This window comes from Cygnus atratus, chromosome 12 (assembly GCF_013377495.2).
Source record: "Cygnus atratus isolate AKBS03 ecotype Queensland, Australia chromosome 12, CAtr_DNAZoo_HiC_assembly, whole genome shotgun sequence".
Lineage (NCBI taxonomy): Eukaryota > Metazoa > Chordata > Aves > Anseriformes > Anatidae > Cygnus > Cygnus atratus.
In genome coordinates, this window is record NC_066373.1 from 21,277,052 (window position 1) to 21,285,974 (window position 8,923).

The following is an 8,923-nucleotide window of genomic DNA, read 5'->3' on the forward strand; positions in this document are numbered from 1 at the left end:
GCTGGCTATAAAGAGCAACTTTTCTGCTCCACATGTATTCATGCAGCTCCTGCGCAGAACCAGCCATGGTGCTTTTCTTAGCTGGATGATGAGAAGACTTTTCTGTAACTTCTAGTAAAGAGGCAAAGACATATATTTTATTATACTAAAGGAGTATTAGTGTGTAGGGCAATACTAAATGTCTATATAAAGCAAGTCACTTCAGGTCTTGCTGAACTTCTAAACATGAAATCAGTGCTTCACATAGACAAATAATGTCCAAACTGGGTAGAAATTTCTGACACATGGTTGGTGAAATTAACTTCAATTTTGTTTTTAAAAGATCTACTTTTGATTCTATGAATACTGCCTACTGCACAGAAAAACAGGATGATGGGTTTGTTACAAGAACATGAGGAAACAAAATTCCATTTTCTCTTTATAATGATTTGATTCAAAATGTGTTCCTTTTCCCATTAACCTAGATTGCATATTGGTAGCTTTATAAAATCTTAAGCTTAAAGCTTAGCTGCCACAACAGTTGGATAACAGATGTATCAACACTATAGTGAGAATAATAGTTCATCGTAGGTGGTGGTTGTGCTCCACAGAGAAGAAAAACTAAGTTCCATGTTATGACTTGTGCCCAGGTAGCAGAGTGGGAGCACAGACAGCTGCCAGTCCACACCAGAGCCCATCAGGATGGATCTGGTAGGAATGAAGTTCTGTCAAAAGGGAATGAAGAAAGTCACAGAACTGATTCCAACACTAACAGGACTTCACAGACAACTTGCAACTTACAATATAAAAAAATAAAAATAAAAATCAGGAATATGAAGAGGAAATATAAAACAATGGGCAGTGTTGATACTAACTGACATAAACAAGCTTTATTTGTAAATAACAGTGTCCCAGCTCATAATTAATTACAATTTAGGAAATTCAGCAATCAATCCTGTGATATGTGCTTTCTGTTTGTCATTGTCCCCCAGATTTTTGAAAGCTTTCTAATGCTGGTCACATAGAAGGCAAAAATTCTTTCTCCAAACATCACCCAAGAAATCTGGCACCAAATGCAGTGTGAAAGATTGCAGAGATATACTATCTGGGATAAATTAATCAGCTCAGGTCTCAGTGTGGATGCTCTTATACATTATAAATTGCATACCTGGATGTTAGACATGTCTGTGATTTTCAGCAACATTTCTTATTCAGTTTTGAAATATGTAGATACCTATTCAAAAGTACAGCATTAAACTAACATAGCCTTTTTTCTAACAAATCATCAATGTTAAACGACGACACCCTAGGTTTATCAAAAATTGAAGGTGTGTTCAGCTTCTGCAATATTCTTTTCCTTAAATTCAGTGAATTCATAGAAAGAATCATAGTTCATGCGTTTTTATTATTATTACTGTTATTATTTAATATTTTAATATATTAAATATATTATTATTTCAATAGTAGTGAAATGCAGATAATTTCAGCTAGTTGAAATTTTAGCATAAACTCCAAAAACTTCACACAAACTTAGCAGACTGGTTCCAGTTATGGAGAAGCAAATAAGCGAAAGAGCACTGTAATAATCATTAGTTTAAATTCTCTGATACAAGGAAGCATCAGCTTCCACTTTCAGAGCTGAGGAAGACATTCATATGCTTTTACTTCCCATAATAGAGAATTCACTGTTAACTGGGATTCAGATTCCATGTGTTCGGCCTCCCTACAGGTATGAAAATTCTATTCTAGGGAGTTCTATCAAAAAGCTCTCACTGGTAACAAAAAAATAAAAATATACCATGGAAAAATGCATTCATCCAGATGGATGTAAAAGTATGGAAACCTGCAACACTGGCTGCAGAAAAGAAATAATCAGAAGTACAGTTTACCTTAATTTCTTGAAACCACAGTCATCTGGGAGACTACTCGTTTCTATTCAAATCCAAAACATGTAATTATCCATTCTTCCAGCATACTTATATCCTATGTAAGGATATATGGGTAACCTTTAAAAGTTGGTTGGTTTTTGTGTTTTTTGTTTGTTTGTTGTTATTTTTTTACCTTTCCATGAAAATAATAACCAGATGATAAGAAGGTAAGGTAGACCGATGTAAATCTTGAAAGGCTGTTAAGAACTTACTGCTAGAAAAACAGAATTTAACAGAAGAAATTATGCACCACATTTTCACATCTGGGTTTGCAGAAATAGCTTGTGCAACTCCCATGCTTCTCTCTATAAATGTGCTCTTATTGTCAGTCTTTTGATCTATTTGAAGAGAATTAAGGACAACCACAGAGCTACATGTGTCACTCAAAAACACAAACATGCTCTGTGTTATCATGGAAAACTAAATAAAGGCACAGACATGTTAATAAAGGAAGCAGAGAGACTTGTTAGATTCTATGGTGAAAGCAAGCTACAAACCAAACCAGTTCAGAATTCATCCTTCTCATTTACACTGTAACACATTTGTGGGATCTAGTTTACTAGAAATTGCCTAGGGAAAAAGAAAAGGAATCTAGAGTAATAAAAAAGTGCCAAAGTGAATGAAGTGCTCACAAACTACTGTTGCTTTGCTGATTCTGGAGAAGAGAAGAGGCCAGGGTTTTGTCACAGTTTTGATATGCTGCCGATACAATTCTGTTCCTTCAGTGCAATCTGAAAAAATAATTTATATACATTAGTCAATGAATGGACAAGCCAAAGATTTTTATTATTATATTATTTTTTACCCATTTATGGTTTCAAATTAATGAAATGACATGAGACGGAAGCCAATGACAACTGCTAATGTGTAAGCAACAACAAGCAAGGAAAAGCTGATAGGAGTACAGCTGTTTTATTTTAATTGAGGAATGATTTTATGTTGCAAGCACTCAATATTCACAGCAAATTAAAAATAATGAAGTGAATTGATACCAATGATATTTTTTACCTACTATCCTTTTGTAAATCTTTTTCTTCACACAAATTGACATGTCTAATTGATACATACGTTATTATTCCTCATTAGTAGGCTGAATAAAATAATTCTTGATTAAATTTATTGCAATTTACAATCCAGCATAATGTTTGCAAGCTATAAAAGTCAATCAACAGGAAACAGAAAAAAAAAACAGATGACATTATTACTTCTTATATATACACAATAATTTCATGAGTTTCATGGAACCTTCCTAAGCATTTTCTGTCCTTCTCAAGTACCAATGTGCATCTTCAACAGGTCACTCCATTTTTTACGTGACCATAAATATATTTCAGTGTGTCTATTCTTCGCCTTTTTTTTTTTTTTAATATAAATATCACCTCCAATAAGTAAATTATTTATGTATTTAGAAATTCATTAGAAGTTGTCTGGAAGAGTTAGTCTTCTACTAACACTCCAATGAAGTTAGGCTGAACAGCAAATGATGCCTTCAAGTCTACAGGTCTGATTTACTTTGGCATTATTACCTTGTTTGATTTATTTTGTGTTAGAAGAAAAAAAAAGAAAGAAAAAAATAAGAGAAAAGAAAAGAAAAAAATAAAGCAAGTTGCAGAAATTCAGTATTTCAATGTAATAAAGACAGTCATTTGAACAAGAAATTTGACAAGCAAAATATATATACTATAATGCAAAGTTTTGAAAAAATATATTTTATAATGTAAAATTTCCAGCCAAAAGGAAAACTGAATCAATGGCAGGTCAGTCTACTCTTTATAATTGTAACTTATTCCACATCTTGCCCTAGCCTCCACTATTTTGTAGGAAATTCTGTGGTATTATGAAACCAGAAGAGCTGCTATTTTGTTATTCTCTTCTCTAATGGGAAGAAAAGTATGTCATGACCAGACCATTTCTATGGCGTATTGCTTCTATTTCTCTGGAGAATGCTGCCAGCTGGTACATGATTGCTGCCCTCTTAAGTTGGGCTTCAGACTTGAGAAATAAGTTACACGAAAATGCAGTATATATGCTATATTTTGTACAGACATAGAATAGCCTTCCTACTTTTGTCATCTTAAGTTAATATTATTTCTTTGGAGGAAGAGCTTCTGATGCTCCGATTGTGTCTGTGCCCTGATTGTAGTCTGTGTCTCAAGTTGTCCAGATAATCTGAAAGAAACTGCTGAAAGAATCAGAAATTATTCCATAGGACCACAGAATCAGAATTAAAGAATGAACTGTGTTGTGAATGCTTTTCACTAGTACTACATATCATGCTCTCTGTAAGACGTGAAATAAAAATTTATTTTCAAAAAATTACTTTTAGCTTCAAATCTAAGTTCAATTCATAGAACTGTTTGGGCAGCTGCCATCAAAAACTTAGAAAAAAGGAAATACATAGGCTTGCACAAGGAACTGAAGTTAAGATGCATATTTTAAAGCTGTCACATGACAGTCCCCTTCAAAAACAATGTTATTTATTGTACAGACATTTTAGATTCAGAATTGCATTTTTGTTCAACATATTTAATTATTTTTTTTTTTTTCTTGCTGGGGAATTTTGATTTACATTTTGCAAAAGGCAATGCCTATCAGTTCAGGAAGACTGATAACATTTTAAAGCCAATCCTTACATTACAAAAATAAGAAGAGGACTTAACCAACAAGAACAGCTGTTTCAGGATTCATTTCCTATTTGGTACGTATTATTCAGCACAGTAAACAAAGCTCCAAAGATTACTTTTAAGGGTAACCAAAACTATGTCCATGCTATACATATACATATATATGCTACCCACAACTGGGCAAAAGTAATCAGGAGCTATGGCAACCACAAAGACTTATTTAAGCTGAAGTCCAAAATATATATCCTACATGTCACATTTAGCCTCTGTTATCAAAGGTAACTAATTTTTTTAAACCTTTTCAGCCTATTTTGCTGGACAATATTTTAAAAGTAGTAAGCATATCCTATTCATTCATTCAAATTAAGGATGCCATCTTGGTCTACACACACCCAGAGAGGTTAAAGGCTTCAGAAGCCAGCTGCCAACAGCTGGACAATAGGCAATCAGCCTCTGGGCACAAACAAAACAAGGGTCATGGGCAGTGCAGCTGCCCCACAGAAAGCAGGGCTGTATGGGCAGGGTTGTCACCCCGTGCTGAACCTGGCCATAGAAAATGATGCAGCAGAGGGCTGCGGGAAGTGCTCTTTCCAAGTGAGTAACGGGGACTGGCGTAGCTGGGGACATCACAGACCAATACAATGTCTGAGGGCACTCCCAGGGTGGGCCAGCTAGGCAGCCCCCCTTCTGACTGCTGTCGCAAAGCCACAAACCTGACTTTTATATTTCAACACACATTATCTTGTCATCTCTTTTAATCTTAGAATACCACATTAAGGAAAACATGATGAGAAAGATTATGATCAGCCTTAAACACACTATTTTCATTCAGCTCTAACAAATTCAAGAATAAGACTATTTTGTAAATGAGCATAACAAATTGAAATTCAATAGTCTAGTTAATCCAAGCATATTGAAATAAAATTGTGTGTGTGTGTGAGAGAGAGAGAGAGAGAGAGACAAAGGCAGAGAACGTGTAGTGAGGACCTACTGTCTTCACATGTTAACTATTCCTATTATCATAAACTTTGGATAAGCAATGAATCACAACTCTAAAACATAAGGATATTCTGCTTAATATTGCTATTAGCTGCAAACATAAAAAAAATCTATAATAGATTATTAACTTTAAAATCTTTATGACATTTGAAAAAAGTAAACATATATATATATATATATTCACTCACCTTATTATATTCACCATACAAGAAAACAAAGGTATTATCCAACTGAGCCTATACCAAAAGGAAGCACACGTTAAAATCTGGAATTTGATACCCATTCCAAATACAAGAAGTAACAAATTTGGCGACAAAGCTATCAAAATATGTTCCACAAATACATTGGCAAGAGATCTGGACATACTAAAGAAATTCAGTGAAACAAAATAGGTGCCAAATGGGGATGTGTGACAGTGTTCAAAAATACGTTTCAACCAAAGCAGGAACACATCCAAAGAGATTCTCTACATAAATTATCATGAAACTATTAGAAATAATTGGCTAGTGATTTCAAAATATTACATATACTTTTAATGTTATCAAAGAACTGTGTTGTGAACCATGTGCGATTTCTTGGCGATTTAATTTTTGGCCACACAACATCATTTTTAGACGCAAGTGAAAATACTATATCCCATACTGCAAGTCAATCTGAAGTTTCTGAAATCATGTTGAGCTTCCAAACGCTTTGAAATAATGCTAGGGAAAATACTATAAAAGTCTGAATACCCTGGAAGAGTGCAGGCCTTGCAGGAGGTCTGCCAGACATGTGTGCCCCTACAAGTCTACAGAAAGCCTACAAAGCAAAGGCATCATCAGTGAGCTGTCTAACAGAAGACAGTGGTGTCTGCAGTCGCATCATCCCAAGCAACCACTTCAGTGTAGGTATTGGTCTTTCCAGCTTTTATTAGTACCAGTACATGCTGGTGCTCTCCCAACTCATGATTAAAGGTACGTAGGTACAGGAGGCCATAAGAGTTGCGTAAGTCTAACAGGAGCAGGTTAATTTTTATGCAGTGCCATATTACAGCCATTTTTTTGACAAAAATAAAGTCAGTTAAATGCTTGCAGGTACCTCTGTGAACACAGCCCAGCTCTGCAGGATACCTGCGTGAGCAGTAGTGCCCAGGCCAGGCTAGGCCGCAGTGCTGAGATAGGAGGTGCCACCCCGCAGAGCTGCCTGCTCACATCCTTCACACACATGATGTGCAAACTTCTGCTCGTTAATGGCTCTCCATAAATATAACGCCTTAAAAAATCAGAGCAAGCCACTGTACACTACTTAGAAAGGAAACAAAAAGAGGCCAGGCGGCGCATATATATAAAAGACAATGCTCTTCAATGTCAAACTATTTCCTTTCATTCAGTCAATAAAGAAGTAGACTATCACACATTAGTGCTCTTACTATGCATAAAGCATCAGCGTAGTACAGCAGTATCGGCAGCAGTATGCCAGGGCAGCTTTCTGCAGTCCAGATGTGCATGTCAGCTGCAAACTTATGTCATGAGAGTACACTGCAATTTCAAGTGCCTTCTCAGATCAAGTTGAAAGCTTAAGGTCCAGAGTATCTGGGGTTAAAATCTGGTCCACCTGAAGTGTATGGAGATATATTCATTGATTTCACCAATGTCTATTATAATCCACAAAGGTTTCAATACTGCATTTGATCAGGACCTCCCATTGGGGCACTAATCCAAGGAAATATTTGCCCTATGCTTACTCTCTAAAAAATTCATTGTTTATTGTTTAATGCTCGTGCACATTGTGAAATTCCCCCATTATTATGGGGACCAAAGAAATGCATGCTGAACTTGAGGCAGCGCAAGATTTGTCCTTAACTCCTGGCAAACTAATGCCTTACCCTTGAAACAAGTCCCTGAGAAAGTCCTCTCCTGCAGACATGCTTCTTCCTAGTGCAGAAAGATCAATTTTTCTGAAAAACCTGAAAGAAAAAGAGAGAGAGATAAATAGGCCATAACTCCATTTATTCAACTGCACAGAGAACTTTCCAGAAAAGCCTTTTCCAGTGCATGGTATTACTTCTACCTCCTCCTCGACACCCTGAAGGCTGCTGCCATGCCCCCGCAGTGCCGCCCAGGTGCTGGCAGGCTCCTGCTCCCCCAGGGCTGGGGAGGTTTGGGAGCAGGGTGAGAAAAGGAAAGCACTGCCTTCTGCTGCAGCAGAACGTGGCCAGAAGTTCATGGCCTAGTTTTGTGAAAAAATGTTCCATCTTTTTACAGTACCTAAAAGGTGTATGCCACTGTAGACAACCTTCTTACTTACTGTTATAAGCTTTGTTCTGACAAAGAATCTTTTTTTTTTTTTTTTTTAACCTTAGAATGTAATTTTTGACATTGGTTATAGAGCTTTAAAGATAGGCCTTGTTCGCTGGACAAATGAATTTACTAAAAAAAAATACTATAAACAACACACACTAAGTTACCTAACAGGCATTTTTTCTGCTGTGTGAGCTCTTTAAATTTAATATCCTGTTAAGCAGTAGTAACTTTTAAGTTGCAATAAAATCAAATAATTGTATTTATCAATTTGTTTTAATTACCAGCCACAGATAAGCATATGTCCTACTTAGCCTATGAAAATCTGAATGCACACCTGCTCCAACAAACAGTCTTTAAAATGAGACGTGAGGAAAATATTTGAATTACATTTCCCTGTTCCAACATACCATTTTTAAAAAGCACTTTCAGCACTGAACTAGGCCTTTACAGTTAAGGCATTTTACAAGATGATACTGAGCTATGTTTCCTGTCTATGAAGAAGGCACCAGCATATAAAATGGTAGTGAATTTGCATTACCTCCAATCCATCATTCTTTGAGTGCGCAGGAAAAACCGTGAGACCTGCTGCAACAAAGCACAGCCTTGTGTTGACAGATTCTTATTTAAGTGACTGTGAATACAACAATTCCACAAATAATTTGTCAAGTGTGTGGCTGAACTAGCTCTGAACCCTGATAAATACCAACCCTCCTCACTGCTACAAAGGCATGATGTTCTGTGTGCGGGCAGTGAGTAACAAGCACCAGGATTTAACAATCGATGCTACTATATTTCTCTTTTCTTTGTGGTTAAAAGAACCTTGAAGGGTGGCTCTTTCAGCAGTGTTAAGTACTAGTGGTGGCTATGCCTTGCAAATCTAAGTAATACACTGCAGGCTGAGGTGGAAGGAAATAGCATGCTGCACCCATTTTTAGCTGCATTTAAAACATATGGTTTACGTTCCCTGCTGAAAAACAGTCCTTGCTGTATAGTTAGCAGATTATTGTGTAATACAGGCTATTGTTAAGTGGACCTCTTTCAAATTATGATAATAAGACACCTACTTTCCTGATTTTCACATCCTAGGGCATACATTCGTGCTGGGGTAATT